Source organism: Artemia franciscana, chromosome 4 (genome assembly GCF_032884065.1).
Source record: "Artemia franciscana chromosome 4, ASM3288406v1, whole genome shotgun sequence".
Taxonomy (NCBI): Eukaryota; Metazoa; Arthropoda; class Branchiopoda; order Anostraca; family Artemiidae; genus Artemia; species Artemia franciscana.
In genome coordinates this window covers 33497506-33514995 of record NC_088866.1, presented here as the reverse complement: position 1 = coordinate 33514995, position 17490 = coordinate 33497506, and the positions used below count along the sequence as shown (strand labels likewise).

Sequence of the window (17490 nt, the reverse complement as noted above, 5' to 3'; positions counted from 1 at the left end):
TCTTTTATGGAATGGGCGGTCGAATAAGCTCCGAACCGGACTCATGCGATTGGAAGCTGGAAATTATCGTGCCCCTTTTAGAGTCAAAAATGATTGGAGTTCAACAAGACCCCTTCCATGTCCATCTTTGCACAAAACACATATAATTAGAAATTTTAAGACCGCTATTTTGTTCAGCATTGTTGAAGAGTCCAGTTTTTACAATTTAACAGTTATTACAATGTAAGTTATACAATTTTCTCATTGTCTAAACATAGTATATGTTACTGAGAAAGGTAATATATTTGACCATTACTTTCTAAAAAGACGAAGGACATTCGAGTGAGCCTTTCAGAGAATTTTGAGGGAAGTGGGAAACTAAATCAAAACACCTAATGTTCATACGGGTTGTCAAAAGGTTGTAACTCGAGAATGACTGACTTTTCGTAACTTTTGTAGCTTAGAATGACTGATATTGGAACTTTCGGAAATGGTAAGAAATGATACGAAATGATAATAAAGATGATCAATTGACTCTAAAGGCAATATTCCTATGCTACAACCACTATTACTACAACTACTCTATTGCTACTGCTACCACTAATGCTACTGCTGCTACTATAACTAAAACTACTGTGTCTGTATCGAGTAGTACCAAGGCTGAAAACACTGACTTTTTGAATTTTTTTGAGAATTTTTTTTGAACAGCTTACAGTATCAAACTGATAGTCCGGTTGTATAACGAGATAGATGCTAAACTGACCAAAAGACAACATGTACTGGCTACTGATGCTATTAATACTGTTGCTACTACTGTTACTACTGTTACTACTAATGCAACACTATTACTGCTACTAATGCTCTACTACTACCATAACTAATGCGATACTACTACTATTAAGGCTACGCGTATGAAGGTGAAAATTTAACAGAGTATAGATGGGGAGCTTGAATTAAATCAAATTACACTATATGCTTCCAGATTGTCAAAAGGGCGTATCTTAAGAATAAATGTTGGTAATAATTTGGAGCTTGTAGAGAAGGCATAATGAATTTGTTTTGGAGAATACTTTGGAGTATCTTTCCATGGAGGAATTTTTCATGGGGAATGAAATTTTCCATTAAGGGGGGGGGGGCGTATTTTCTAGCATTATTTGAAAAATTATCAAGAATTACATTAAAAAAGTAAGTTTTTTTCGACTGAAAAAAAGAAGTAACATTAAAACTTAAAACGAATAAAAATCATTATACCCCCAAACACGGTTCTGAGTTATTATTCAGCGCTACTATCATCTGAGTCGAGCACTGAAATACTTGGATTACTTGCAATTACTTGCAAAATACTGGATTACTTGCCCCACTCAAAGATAAGTTATTATTTATTCTTATTGCATTCATTCAGCCAATGCACATCATTTCATAATTGTGCTTATCGAGAATTTCTCTGTGGATATACCGTTTTCGCTTAATTATTTTTGGACTTATGCCGAGTCGTGAGTAAGATTTGCTTATCATGGACAATTGGAATACCAGTGCGCTTTGTAATTGCCCTGTTCTGAACTTTGTTCAGCACAATCTCGATAAGGGATTGGACCATCAGTCGATTGTGAGATACGTTAGTTATTTTTCCCCTGTGAAGACGTTCTTGGCACTACGAAACTTTTATATAGCAAATGCTTCCCAGATGAGCCTATACCTCGTCGTTCAGGACCCAGTGCTAAGAATAGTTCATTGTCGGACATCGCTACTCTTTCTTGCTGCTTTGCAGAAAATATTGATATTCCAGAGTTAGTGATCAAATCCCCATTTGAAGTCCACAGTATTCTGGTGTCAGCTTATTCTATCCTTGCCGCCAAAGTCAACCAGTGCCTTAATCAGCTAAAATCGCTTGCTCACTTCAATAGTCTAGCAACGTCTATAAATAGTTCTTTGGTCGTAGATAGTAAGGCTACCAATCGCAAAACCCTCGTACACCGTCGTTCTGAAATATCCCTCTCCAGAACTAAGAGACCCCGTTTCTCGCAAGGAAAAGCTTGATTCTTTTGCCGGACATGACAGAAATGTGTCGGTAAAGTCCGGTCCGGTAAGGAAAACATGGGTTGTTATCACGCGGATAAAGTTTATGCCAATTCTCATGCCGCCTCTGCTGTTGCGAACTATCCAAATATTCTTGCTAAAGTGATCGATCGCTAACCTCTTGGAGCAATTAGGGGACTTCCCAATAGTGTTTCTAGCAGTATACTCATCACCGCTATTCTTGGTCTTGTTGATGCAACCCAGATCGGCTCTTTTCATACATTCCGTTTAGAGTTCCTTGATTTCGCTGCACTAAAATATGCCATCACTACAGATCTGCGCTTGGGTTACAAGTGTTTTAAAATATCGGAATGCAAGGAACTATGCAGATGATGTCTTAGATTCCATAGTATCCATCATTCGTTAGCTCACTGCCCATGAGCCCCGAATGAGATGAAGTGCTCTAAATGTTCTGGTTGCTATTCCAATACTATAGACAATCCTTGCTTGGAGGCTCCGAAACGTGCCAACTGCGGCGAAGCTCATGTTTCCTATAGTATGAATTGCCCAGTGTTCAAACACGCTCTGAACTCTGCTCCAAAATGAACCAAGCAACAATTTTAAGTTTCGCTTCCCTCAATATTAACGGCACAAAAGACAAAGACTTGTTAATTAACGAATTATTAGTCCATGTTATGCTGTTCTTGCAAGAGCATCTTTTGACCAATTCAATCGCTTCTAGCCTAAAGTGATCTTCTGTTCACCATTTTTTTTTTGCAAAAGGCCAAGAAAACTGGAGGCTGCTCTTCTGGTGGTCTAGCAATTGCCTTCCGTTCCCCATCAAAGCCCTCTGTAATTCATTGTGATGATAACATCTTAGCAATTCAATGTGACAGTACTGCCTTTATAAACGTTTATTTACCTTGCGATCAACGTTCTATAGCATCGTTCACATCTTTCGCTAAATGTTGCTCCAGTTTAAGGTCTCTACTCGAAAGTTTGCGTTTAAAAGACCTAAATTGGGTTTTAGCTAGTGACCTTAACTATGACATTCTTGGTACCTCCGATAGGTCAACCCTCTTGCTAGAATCACTTTCTAGCTGACATCACGTCACAGATAAGAGCCTCCCATTCACGTATATTCATAACAGAGGCTGTTCAAAGTCGAACCTGGATCACGTGATCACTTCCCGTTCCAGCTTATTATCATCGATTGTCAGAGTGGACGAAGAGAAGATTTATGATGATCACCTTAATCTTAGCCGTAATTTATCCCGTGAGCTATCTGGCAAAACACTTTCAGCTCAGCCGAAGTGGCATAGGAAGTTGAACTGGGATCGTACTAAATGTCCCCTTGCTACGCTAAATGCTTTACTGTCGACCATAAAAGGGCCATATCACCTGCTGCAAACTTCGGTTTCCTCGCCTTCAAGTGGAGTTGACCTAAATTGTTATTATTATCAAATTGTCCATTGTCTTAAATCAGCTTCCAAAGCTGCAGTGCCTGTGGATAAAGTTCGGATTGGTACAAGGAAGCCTAATTGGAATGTTGATCCTGAAGTAAAACGTGCTAAGCTAAAAACCAAATTTTGGCTACGTATGTGGATATCATGTGACCGACCATCGTTCGGAGCTTTGTTCTCTGTGAAACAAAAGTGTAAACTTGAATATAAGGCCAGTTTGAAGAGAGCACGCTTGAATGCATGGCCAGGCCCCACCGATAAGGCCTCCTGGAATAAAGTTATTAATAGTGAGAAATGTTCCCCATCCGCCCTATCTTGTCTCCAGCTAGCTAATTTTGTTGATCATTATAAGCGTGTGTTCAGTGTATTTAATAGTTTTCTTTAGTCTTTTTATTATAAGTTGCTTAAAACGCTATTACCATACCGTCTCATGCAGGCTTATGGCCAGGCTGTAGCAGTATCTGAAATTTGCCGAGCTTTAAGAAAAATCAAACGTTCAAATAGCCTTGATGGTGACGGCCTTTCTTACCGATAGTTTTCTTTACTCATGATGTTTTGCTCATGATTTTCCTGCTCTACTTAACCATCTGCAAATATTTTCCAGTCTTGCTTAGCACAGTCACTTGTTCCTGATAGTTTTCTTTGTGGCTGTGTAGCGTCTATTCAAAAGCGAGGCTAGGACCCCACGTAATGCGTAAATTATTGTCCCATTACAATATCGTGTTTTTTAAGTTTTTAAGTAAGTTGCTTGAACATTTATTACTATCAGAAATTGAGTCAAATTGTGATTTTATGCCTTTTCAGTTTGGTTTTAGGATGAGTTTCGGTTGCTCCCATGCACATCATGTTTTAAGCCGACTCATGAAAGATGCCGTAAAACTAAAATGTCTTTATACTGTCTTACTGTTGACATTTCTGTGGCTTTCGACAATATTGTGCATTTTCAGGCTCTATTTTCCCTTGCGTCTTCAGGTGTTAATCCTTCAGTATTATGTTTATTGTCTTCTTGGTATTCGAAGTCTAAAATTCAAGTTCCCTGGAATGGCCAAATATCTGACCAGGTAAAAAAATTAATAAGGGAGTTCGGCAAGGGGCCGTGTTGTCTCCTAGTTTATTTAAATGCGTGTTTGCATCGTGCATGCGTCCCCTTTAAAGTTCTGTTTCTTACGGTAATATTGGTTTGTCTTCCGTTGCATATACTGACAACATTCTTCTTGTTGCCTGGACTCGCCGTGGATTGCTTCCCTGGAATGGCCAATGAGTAATATCAATTAACCAATGAACTGTTTAAGATTGGACTGTCAGTTAATTAGTCTAAATGCGGGTTTATTGGTTTTCATTGCCCTTATGCTGTCGCTCCATTCATTGCTGGGTCTTCAGTTCGGCCATATTCTTCTTTAGTTAGTTGGCTTGGTCTGTGTTTCGGTCCAACACTTTCCATCTCCTGTTCATCCCTAATGAATCAAGCCGTGAAAAACCTAAGCGTCACTTACGGAAAAATATCCCCAAACAAAAGCCGTTATAACCACCACGTTTGTGCATGATTTATAACGCTTATTGCGCCCCTGTGATAAAGGTCATTCATTCATTCATTCATTAGGGTTTTGCCCCCCTCTCTTCAATACCCTGCTAATTGTGCTAAAGTTTTTTAGTACATTCAAAAGAGCTACTTATTCTAATTAAATGACTTTTTTTTATTCAGGAGTCATTCTTAAAGAATTGGTTCAAAACAAAATTTGAACTTTATTATACATAGAAAGGTATTGAAGAGGGAGGGGGAAGCCCCCACTTACACGCACTAATTTTCATTCGTTTATGCTTTAGCGTTGCTCCTTACTTTTAGTTGAAAACACTTGTTTTGTTTTACTTAGTATTAAGCTGAAACTATCTGTGTCTGTTGAAGGAAACTTAAGGTGCTATGCGCACACTGCTCCTAATGCTGCTACTGCAACTATAATTGTTACTACTCTGCAAGCTAAGGGTAATAAAGTGAAATTTTCAAAGTATATTTAAGCGGATAATGAGCCGCATCAAAACAAACTACGAGTATGTAGATTGTCAGAAGGGTGACAAAGCACTATCCCAAGAAATGCTTATATTATTAAGTTAGGCTTTCCAGGGTAAGTTTAGGTGGATTGTGAACCAGCCAGAAGGCACTAAGTGTATAATTTTAATACTGATAGTACGATTACTCTAATTATTGACGCTTAGTATACTAAGGTGAAACCTTAAGAAACGTTTAGGGAGAGTTTCAATTAAACGATAAAAACTGTGTGTATGCAGGTTTTCAAAAGGGTATATTGAAACATTTAAAGGAATTAATTCGATTGGAAATTAAAACTTTCAGTGGCCTTTTTAAGAATTAAAAGTGAAACCAAATGGTTATGTGCGTATGCTGGTTACCAGTAAGACATCTCAGCAATATCCCCAATTGACTGAGGGTATGGAGTTGAAATATTCTCTGCCTACTACCATTATTCCTTCTGCGTATCTAGTGTATCTGAAGAATTGATTTGTGTATTAGGTTATAACTCTCAGATCATGCTTAAAGGGAAAGATCCGTTGACCAAGAGACAATACTTGCTCACTAAGACTATTACCACTGCAACATTTACTAGTTCTACTGCTACTGTTACTGTTGCTCCAACTACTACTTCTATCACAGCTACTTGTAAGATTAAGATCATTAAGACAAAAAAAAGATTTCTGAAAATTTCTCTTGTACGTATGAAAACATTCCACCCGTATGCAGGTATTCAAAGAGCATATGAGCAATATATTAGGAACCAGTTTCTTGTGTCAAATTAAAACTTACAATGCTTGTTGTTGGGGATGTTGAACTAACCAAAGGACAATATGTGTATCATAATACAACTACATCTACTGTAACAACTGCTACTGCTACTATTATTATTACTGCTACTACTACTAGTACTACTAAAGATAAGACTACTGCTATTAACTCTACTCCTACTGCTACTATTATAACTACTGTTGCTACTACTACTGCTAATACACCTAAGGGTATTAAGGCAAATATGTTGGACACTATTGAAACTGTACTGAAATTCATCTATACACATGCTGTCAAGAGGTTGTATCAGCAATGCTTCAGGACCAGTTGATGGAATTAAGCTGAAAATTTCATCATGTGAAAAAGGAACAAAGGTGCTATGTGCATACTGTACTAATCCTACTATTGCTGTTACAACTATTGCTACTTCACAAGCTAGGGTCAATACGGGAAAGCCTTCAATGAATACTTAGGCGGATGTCGAACTAAATCAAAAGGAACTCTGATCATTTAGATTGTCGAAAGGGTGACAAAACAATGTCAAAATAATGGCTTATATTATTAAGTTAGACCTTTCAGACTCAGTTGTAGCAAATTTTGAACTAGACAGAAAGTACTGTGTGAATACTTTTAGTACTACCTCTACGGTTGCTTTAGCTAATGACAATAAGGGCATATTAAGTTGACTTGTTTTCAAAAACTAAATGTTGCCTAAAACTAAACTAAACAAAACAAAACTAAATGATTAAATCAAAACGCATTGTATATATTATAATGGTCATCAAGATCTCGGTAATATCCCATGAACAACTGAGTGTATTATGTTCAAACTTTGGGGGCTCCTTCTATTACTATTTCTTCTCTTAAAATTTAACTAAACTAAAAGAGTGTAAGTGTATCCGAGATATCAAAGAGCATAGGTTGAATGTTTTGCAAATGATATCAAGTTTTATTTTTCAGGTCATCGAGAGGAAGTATACGGCTAAATTAAATACTACTATTTGTGTCCAGATATTTAAAAGGTAGTTTGTTGTTAAAAACTGTTGAAAAAGTTTTTCCAGCATACAAATAGCAAGCCAAATTATAAATTTTAAAGAAAATTTGAAAAGATATAAGCTATTTTTTTCTTTTTCCTTAAAGAAGACTATGAAAATATAGAACGAACAGAAATTAATTAAATTTTTTTTATTCATTTATTTATTAATATATCAAACAATAAGCAATAATGCTTGTCGCTATAGAAACAAAACAAGATATAAGCTAATTAGCAACACTAGCAACACTTATAAATGTTAGAAGAAGAAAGGAAAAAAAAAACTCCAAACTCCATCTAAAACTCAAAACTCATAAACCCAAACTAAAACTCATAACTCATAAACCCAAACTAAAACTCATAACTGAAAGATCAACTTGTAACTAATAACTAAACATAAAAAACTCACAAAATAGAAAGGTGTCTCCACTAAAGGACGTTTAAATATCTGTACATTCCCAGCTTCCACGACTTCAACTGGTTGACTACTCCAAGGTGAAACGACCTTACTGGAAAATGAACATTATTCTAATTTCTTACTTGATTTTGGATGGTGCAGTTTGTAATGGTTTTGGTGGGTTGAATGATAGTGACTGTGTTTGAAATATGAATCAAAATTGACGTCGTCTATACCTTTGATAATACGGAACACGTTGTCAAGGTCACTGTGACACCGTCTGAAATGTAACGACCGAATACCAGACCTAAGGAGTCGCTCTTTGTAGGATTAAATAAAAAAAACAAGTTTTTTTAACTGAAAGTAAGGAGCGACATTAAAACTTAAAACGAACAGAAATTACTTCGTATATGAAAGGGGCTGCTTTCGCATCAACACCCCGCTCTTTACGCTAAAATTTGACTCTTTCTTTCAACTTTTCTTTTTAAAACAGTAAAAAACTTTAGCGTAAAGAGCGGGCCGTTGATGAGGAAGCAGCCCCTTTCATATACGAAGTAATTTCTGTTTGTTTTAAGTTTTAATGTCACTCCTTACTTTCCGTTAAAAAAACTTTTTATTTATTTAATTTCTGAATGTTTTTGAATCAATGCATGTTTTAATTTTAGCTCTCCGCAGAGGAATAATTAATACGAAATTTGCATATTTTTTTTGTCTAAATGGCTTTCTCATAACTTTGATCGAATGATTTTTGAGAAAAAAAGAGTGGGGGAGGAAGCGTAGTTGCCCTCCGATTTTCAGTTAATCAAAAAGGCAACTAGAATTTTTAATTTTTTACGAATCTTTTTATTAGTAATAGATATACGTAACTTATAAATTAGCTTTCGTAAAGAACTTTTGTATTCTCTTATTTTTATTACATATATGAGGGGGTTCGCCCCCTCGTCAGTACCTCGCTCTTTACACTAAAGCTTAAATTTTGTCCCAATTCATTAAGAGTGACCCCTGAATCACAAAAGCCGTAGAAAAAATAGTTGAAATTACTAAAAATATTTTAGCGTAAAGAGCGAGGTATTAAGAGGAGGTGAGCCCCTCATATGAGTAATAATTTCTGTTCGTTTTAATTTTTAATGCTACTCCTTACTTCCAACTGAAAAAAACTTTTTCATATTTATTTTTTCATTGTTTCTTTTTAAGTAATGCTAATAAATCCTGCACTCCCCTCATGGAAATTTTCTTTCCCCATGACAAATTCCTCGATGAAAAGTCACCCCAGCATATCTCCCTCTTCTCAAGCCCTCCCCCAACCAAAAATCCTCCTGAAAACGCCTGTACACGTCCCAATAACCATTACTAAATGTAAGCCCTGGTCAATGTTTGTAACTTGTATACCCTCCCACGGGGGCTGTGGGGGAGTAAGTCGTCCCCAAAGACATAGTTATAAGGTTTTTCGACTACGCTGAACAAAATGGGTATCTCAGAATTTTGATCCGTTGACTTTGGGAAAATAATTAGCGTGGGAGGGGCCTAGGTGCCCTCCAATTTTTTTGGTCACTTAAAAGGGCACTAGAACTTTTGATTTCCGTTAGAATGAGCCCTCTTGCAACATTCTAGGACAACTGGGTCGATAAGATTACCCCTGGAAAAAAAAAACAAAAACAAAAGACAAACAAATAAACACGCATCCGTGATCTGCCTTCTGGCAAAAAATACAAAATTCCACATTTTTGTAGATAGGAGCTTGAAACTTCTACAGTAGAGTTCTCTGATACGTTGAATCTATTTGTGTGATCTTTATTAAGATTCTATGACTTTTAGCGGGTGTTTCCCCCAATTTTCTAAAATAACGCAAATTTTCTCAGGCTCTTAACTTTTGATGGGTAAAACTAAACTTGATGAAACTTATATATTTAAAATCAGCATTAAAATGCAATTCTTTTGATGTAGCTAATGGTATCAAAATTTCATTTTTTAGAGTTTGGTTACTATTGAGCCGGGTCGCTCCTTACTACAGTTTGTTACCACGAACTGTTTGAAAGATGTTGAAGGTAAGGAATCATCCTTGACATCCTCCTTTGTATCTTTTCTATGTGAAACTCATCCATTACATTTAAAGGAAACCAGATGGAAGTATTATACTCGAGAAGTGGGAGAACAAGAGACTTATAAAGCAAAAGAAAATTTCTAAGATTGAATTTTCCGAAACTTCTCTTCGAAGATGATAAACGGTAGTTTGCATTTCTTATGATCGCTGAAACTTGCTTATCAAATTTTTGTTGGGTACTAAAATGGATATTAAGATTCATAATCTGCATTTATATAATTACGCCTCGAAGTGTTAACCCCCTCTCTATGAAGATTAGTATTCATATAAATATCAAAGACAACATGATCACTTTTACCTGCAGTTGGTCTAAACATCTGTAAAACATTATCTACAAATTTAGAAATAAAAAGTCCGAAATAGATGGGGCAGCATCCTTTCTGGCTCGAGTTGGCCTATTAATGTACTGGTACAAGTGAAGATTATCCACTCTGTGTAAAAACTGCTGTTCAAAAGACAGACTTGGCTGACTTGTACCATGGACATTCCAATCTATGCACGGTAAGTTAAAATCACACAAAATAAGTAATTTGGAAAAACATTTGGGAATACGAGAAAGGCACCCAAGAATATTAGCATTGTTAATAGGGCTTGTAAGAATTGGATGTAGGACTCCGATAAAAAACAGCAATACGCATATAACTACTTTGACAAGGTAGTATGGTATCAATCCAAACATATTTGCACTGAATCTACTAATGGACCAATTACCACAGACATCTTTAAAGATTCTTGAATGTAAACATAAATCCCTCTTTAAGATGATTTGTTAAACACTAAACTATAATGTGTTAACTACTCAATAACTAACTCACTAAATTCTGCAAATTTGGAGGAGAGACAATCTGGGTTAGTGTAAAGCACCAAAAGGTGATGAGAACGATATTTCAAATTTGACTTGGGGACGAAAAGGCCGTTATTCTTGAACTAATTCCGGCTCACTCCTGCGAATCCTAATCCTCCAACCAATACCAGCTCAGCATCACTCCTGTCATGCGCAATGTAAAAATACGGAATCTTCGCTTTAAGCTCAGCTTCGATGTTGGTAAAAAAGAAGGCGGCTGAATGACAGTCTACTGGTGACTTAATTATTAAATTAACTGGTCTATTTCTGTTAGCCTGTTTAATGACCCAACCGCACCAAAAAAGAACATTAACTGAATAGCTCTGCATCATTTCATCATTAACGAACTGTAAATCAGCTTCATTTTGGAGTTTTGACTTGCCATCCCTTTTTCTTCTAATCCGAACAGTATAAGGTTGTTCTGTTTTTGCATTATATCACAGAGCTCACGTTGCACTACTTGAGTGGAATGTGTAGAGGCCTTTACTAGGGTGCTCGAGGGATCTTCACGTAGTCTTTCCTTTACTTTTGAAATTTCCTGCATAACTTCAAATTTTACTTCGCCTTTTGAGCATTTATCGGCAATTTCTGCTTTAATTTCTAGGTCTTTTCATCAAATAGTTTCAGTGGAGCTTGATATTTAAGTTCCAGCCCATTATGCAAATCTGTTTTAAATTCAGTGAAAGATTCAGTTACAATCTTCCTAATCACCTTAGGAGTAGTTTCCTGGTCTTTTGTTTGCAGACAGGGCAGTACCATGTCAACCCCAGGTGGTGACTCAGTTTCGTGAAAAGCTCTTATTCTAGTTTCAAATGTCCTGGCACTCTACGCATTCTTTTCGGAAGTGGGGAATCGGGCGATGGAAGGCCAGGGGTCAGCTCGCATTAATTTTTGAATAAATTGTCGTTAAGAATCGGTTTTCGTTTTGGAGGGGGTCGGGCGATGGAGAGCCAGAGGTTAAATTCCATTATTTATGGAATATAATATCATTACTGTTTTTTTCGGGGGGGGGGGGGGGTATAAGGCCATGGAGAGTCAGGAGTCAGCTTGCTTAAGTTTTGGAATTAAACATCGTTAATTTTATTTTTGGTGAGGGTGGGGTTGGGTGGGGTCAGGCCATGAAGGGAAAGCGGCCTGTCCTCCTTAAGGTTAGGAATAAAACGTCAATAATATTTTTTTTTATTTCCAATATATTTTAGAATAAAGTATCATTAACTATTTGTTGGGCGAGGGGGTGTCAGTCCATAGAGGACTATGAGCGGCTCTTATAAGTCTTGTGATAAAAAATCCATTAAAAAGCTTTTTTGGAGGGGGGTCGGGCCATAGAGGGTCATAGATAAGTTCTAATAAGTTAAAGAATTAATAATCGAAAATGAATTTTTTTAGGAGGGGACCATCTCCCAAAAGTTTGGAATAAAATAATGTTATTTTTGGGGGAGGGTTTTCGGATCATGTCCTGCATAATTGTGTTTCTTTATGTGGGGGGTGGTGGTAATAAAATGTCGTAAGTATTTTTTGGTGGAAGGTGTTTGGACATGGAGGGCCAGAGGTCAGCTCAAATAAGTTTTTGGATATAAGTTTTTAGGATAATAATTTTTTTTTGATAATAATTTATTATTAATATTAATAGTTTTCACTAAAATACTGTCAAATTTTTTATGGGGGGTTAGGGCACGGAAGGCCGGTTGTCAGCTTGTATAAGTTTTGGAATAAGAAATATTAAATTTTTGGAGGGGGTTAAGGCCATGGAGGTAAAGGGGTCAGCTCTCAACAAGTTTTGAATAAAAAATGGAAAAATGACTTTTTTTTCGATGGGAGAGGGCTTGGGCCGTGGAGAGCCTTAGGTTAGGTGCCATATATTTTAGAAAAAATATCTTAGTTTTTTTCTGAGGGTGTCAGCCAATAGAGGGCCAGGGGCAGTATTCATAAGGTTTGAAGTAAAGCATCGTTTATATTGGTAGTTTTTTTTTTTTGGGGGGGGGGTCAGGCCATGGAGGGCAATGGGTCAGATCCAATAAGTTTTGAATAAGCAATTGATTATTTTTTTTTTTTGGGGGGGGGGGAAGTCGGACAGTAGAGAACAAGGTGTTATCTCCTCTAAGTTTTGTTTTGAGTGGGGATATCAGACCATAGAGGGTGAGGGTCACTAGGGGAAACGGTCAAATTTTTTTGAAATAAAATATCGTTAATTTTTTCCAGGAGGGAGGGGGGTTTGGATCATGGAGGGGAAGGAGACAGCTCAATTAAGTTTTGAAATCAAATATTTTTATTAATTTTCTAGGGGTGTCACTTGTTGGAGGGCAATGGGTCAGGTCCCTTAAGTTATAGAATTAATTATCTTCATTTTTTGGGGGGAGGGGGTCAGGCCTTGGAGGATAAGCGGTCAGCCCTCCGTTAGTTCTGGAATAAAATCTGTATAGTATTTTTTTGGTGGGAAGGGGAGACTCAGGCAAGGGATTGGGTCCCATATTGTTTGTAACAAAAAAACATTTTGGGGGGGGGGAGCATAGAGGGCCAGGGGTAGTTTTCATAAGTTTTTTGATAAAACGTTCTTAACATTTTGGGGGATTAAGGGACAGAGGTCTGCTCTCCTAAGTTTGAGAACAACACTTCCTTTATAGACTTTTTGGGGGAGGGGGTTGGGCCATGGAGAACCAGGGGTCAGCTCCTCTAATTTTGTGACAAAAGATCGTTCATAAAAATTTCTTAATGGAGAGGGGTGGGCTTTGGAGGGCCATGGGTCAGCCCAAGAAAATTTCAGAAGAAGTTATCAATTATTAGTTTTTGTTTAGAGGTCCGGCCTTGGAGGGCCAGGGTTTAGTTCTCATTCTTTTTTTAAAATAAACTATCTTTAATATAGTTTTCGGGTGGGGGTTTGGTCCGTGAATTTCCAGGGGTCAGATCCCACAAGTTAGGAATAAAATATCGTAATACGTTTTTGGGGGGTCAGGTCATGGAGGGCAATTGGTCAGCTCCCTTTAGTTTTGGAAACACGTCTTCAATATTTTTTTTTAATTTTTGTCCTATCTTTGAACTATTTTAAAAAACCTTCTAAAAAACCTTATGTGTCCCCTAGACATAACTTACTATACCTCTCCCTGGGCTCTGGAGGACCTTGGAGTTTTGCTATTTTATCTTTGAATTATGTTTAACAAAATGGCCATCATAATTTTTTTTTTCAGGCACATTTTGGGAAAAAAGGGTGGGAAGGGGGAATAGTTGCCCTCCAATCTCTGATGACTCTTAAAAAGGGCACTGTATTCTTCCATTTCCAATCGAGTGAATTCCCTCTGAAGTTTATGTGACCGAACTTCATATGAAGCGCCTTTGTGAAAAAATAAACAAATGATAAAACATTGAAGCCTTATTGCTTTTACTATAGGCAACGCTTTAGTGTTGCTTCTGATCCTTGTTTTCTTATTAAGGACTTGGGTTTGAAAAGCTAAGGGAACGACTGGATGAATGGCCTATCTTGCTCCAACCCGACAAGCTTATATCGGGGCATAGTAATGGCAGGGGCAAGGGAGAAAGCATATAACAAAAATAGAGAAAAATATAACTTACTTCTTAATGTAATAGAACGTACAAAAGATTGTTTTTAATAAACTCAAATTAAGGTTATCTGTATTCAGAATGGACATTGAATTCTTTGACAATGCTTGATGAGCTTAGGAGAGATTGGTTTCTAGAACTAAGTGGTGAAATTCAACATTTGTTGCATTGATATTTAATATATTATTTATAGAGCAATAAAAAATTTCTTAGGGTTGAAAGTTGATGCAAGGATGGAAAAGATGGTGCTGAGTAGTATGAAACTGGATTACTATTCCTTATTTAGTTCCTAATGCCCATGAGTGCGAAGTACACTAGAAGCATTGAATGGTCTAATACAAACTCGAAATTAATTTTTTACACCCATACCGACGATACCTAATATTTTTACTATGCAAGCCTATTCTTGTTTTCTCGTACTTTAAGATTCCAAATTTATTGGTTTCGTTTCCATGTTTCGGCTTTACAAACGTCTGGCTTTAAAATTTTCTCGTTTCAACAAGCCAATTACTTTGCCTCGAAATTATAAATCCTTGATTAGAAGATTTCCCATCTGAAGTACCTTAAAGGTGTTTTAGTTTAATTAAGGCTCATCAAGACTTCAAAGAATTGCACTATCTCGTTCATTATAAACGTTTTATGGTCGAACTATTTAGAATTATGGTGACGGCCTTGATATAACTTGTAGAACTTGGATAACAGATTTGAATAAACGAAAGAAAACTAAAGGTCGACAAAGAATATCCGAGATATGTTAGAAAAACCCTTTTTTTTTAATTTGAGCTTGATATATAGATATTCAGTTTTAATGAGACTTACATAATCAATAAGCGTGTATTCTATTTTTTATTATTATTATTATTATTAATCGAACCAGAATTGTCAAATTTAAGTTCTAGAAAAATCAGTCCTTCAAAATATTTTAGCCTACCTGCTCAAAAAACTATGAAAATCAGTTCAAAGGATATATCATTTGATTGATCTTGCCGCATTGGGATTTTCTATGCTATCACCCGCCTTGACTGACAGAATGGCTAAAAGAAAAGCTAAGAGCTCGTATGGCACTAGTGATGAGGTCGGAAGAGCCAAGAGCTCATATAGTATGAGCTCTAGAAAAACACTAAGAATCAATAGATTCCTTTAAAAAGAAAATCAGAGGCTTAATGCCGGTCGAGATTTAAATTAAGAGCTCTGAGTCACGAGATCCTTCCAAATATCAAAATTCATTAAGATCCGATCACCCACTTATAAGTTAAAAATACCGCAGTTTTTCTAATTTTTCCAAATTGACAACCCCCGGCTCCCCCAAAGAGAATAGATTTCTGCAAATTATGTCAATCACATATCTATAACTAATGTTTATTCTTCCTATCAAGTTTCATCGCGGTCTCTCCAACCTAAATTTTTTTCAAGATTTCCGGTTTCCAAGATTTCTGTTTCCCCCCTTCAATCCTCTATGTACTAGGATTCGATTCAAATTGAAAATGGAGCATCTGATCTGAGACATAAGATTTTTATATATATCAAGTTTCACGAAGATCCGATCACCCATTCATAAGATACCTCGATTTTCAAGTTTTCCAAGAATTCCGGTTTCTCCCTCCAATTCCCCCCAACGTCACCGGATCTGGTCGGGATTTAAAAAGAGAGTTTTAAAGCACAAGATGCTTCTAAATATCAAATTTTATTAAGATCTGATCACCCGTTCGTAAGTTACAAATGCCTAATTTTTTCTAATTTTTCCGAATTACCCCCACCCTCCAACTCCACCAATGAGAGCGGATCTGGTCCCGTTAAATCAGTCACGTATCTTGGACCTGTGCTTATTCTTCCCACCAAGTTTCATCCTGATCTCACCGCTTTAAGCGTTTTCCAAGATTTCCGCCCCCCCCCAATGAAATTGGATCCGGTCGGATTTAAAATAAGAAATCTGAGTTACGAGGTTCTTCTATATATGAAATTTCAATAAGATTCTATCACTCCTTCGTAAGTTGAAAATACCTCGTTTTTCTATTTTTTTAGAATTAACCCCCCCCCCCCCCAACTCCCCTAAAGAGAGCGGATCCATTCCAGCTATGTCAATGACTTATCTAGGATTTTTTGCTTATTTTTCCCACCAAGTTTCATCCTGATCCCCTTACTCTAAGCGTTTTCCAAGATTTTAGGTTCCCCCCTAACCCCTCCCCCCCAATGTCACCGGATCCGGTCGGGATTTGAAATAAGAGCTCTGAGTCACGATATCCTTCCAAACATCAAATTTCATTAATATCCAATCACTCCTTCGTAAGTTAAAACCACCTCATTTTTTCTAATTTTCAAAATTAACCCTCCCCCCAACTCCCCCAAAGAGAACGGATCCGTTTCGGTTATGTCAATTACGTATCTAAAGCTTGTGATTATTTTTCCTGCTAAGTTTCATCACGATCCCTATACTCTAAGCGTTTTCCAGGATTTTAGGTCCCCCCCCCCAACTCCATCCAAAGTCACCGGATCCGGTCGGGATTTAAAATAAGAGCTCTGAGACATTATATCCTTCCAAACATCAAACTTCATTAAGATCCAATCACCTGTTCGTAAGCTAAAAATACCTCAATTTTTTTAATTTTTTTTATTGAACCGTCCCCCCGCTCCCCGCAGATGGTCGAATCAGGAAATGAAAATTTATATTTTAATTTGGTCTGGTTCCTGATACGCCAGCCAAATTTCATCGTCCTAGCTTACCTGGAAGTACCGAAAGTAGCAAAATCGGGACAGACAGACAGACCGACAGACAGATAGACAGACTAGCGACCGACCAACAGTATTTGCGATCGCTATATGTCACTTGGTAGATACCAAGTGCCATAAAAAGGTTATCCGTCCCCTCATCTTCTGGATACAAGGCTTAGAACTTAGCCATGGAGGTTGGGCTCAAAGCGGTTAATCAAAAAGATAATTATTCGTTAGGGGTTTGACGACTTTTTATGTTCGAGCTCTCTAATTCAAGTGTCATATAGAGGAAATTTTTACATTGGAGTTTGACTACCGTAACCTGGGGACGAAATAAGACAGCTTACAAGGGCAGCCTGAGATACATCTGTAAACAAAACCGAAAAATAAATAAAACTGCACGTCAGTCTTGAAAGTAAATATATATCACCATAATATACATTCACTCCATGTGGAGTGTTTATACACTCCATACATTGAAAAAGTTTCAAATAGTGGAAATTAATGAATTTATTCGTATAGTTAGGGCTCCATATTCTGTGTCGTGCACCCCCCCCCTTGCCGGATGGAACAAAAATGCTGAGGATGGATCCTAGGGTAGT

General features: G+C 37.1%; 1 long non-coding RNA gene across 1 annotated transcript in view; it reads right to left on the bottom strand.

Annotated features, from left to right (window-relative positions):
* Nucleotides 1-17490, bottom strand: part of LOC136026329 (uncharacterized) — a 36504-nt gene that overhangs the window by 3018 nt on the left and 15996 nt on the right. Inside the window, exon 2 of the long non-coding RNA XR_010617269.1 lies at nt 7695-7794. This is a non-coding gene — a long non-coding RNA (uncharacterized LOC136026329). The remainder of the gene's footprint in view (nt 1-7694; nt 7795-17490) is intronic.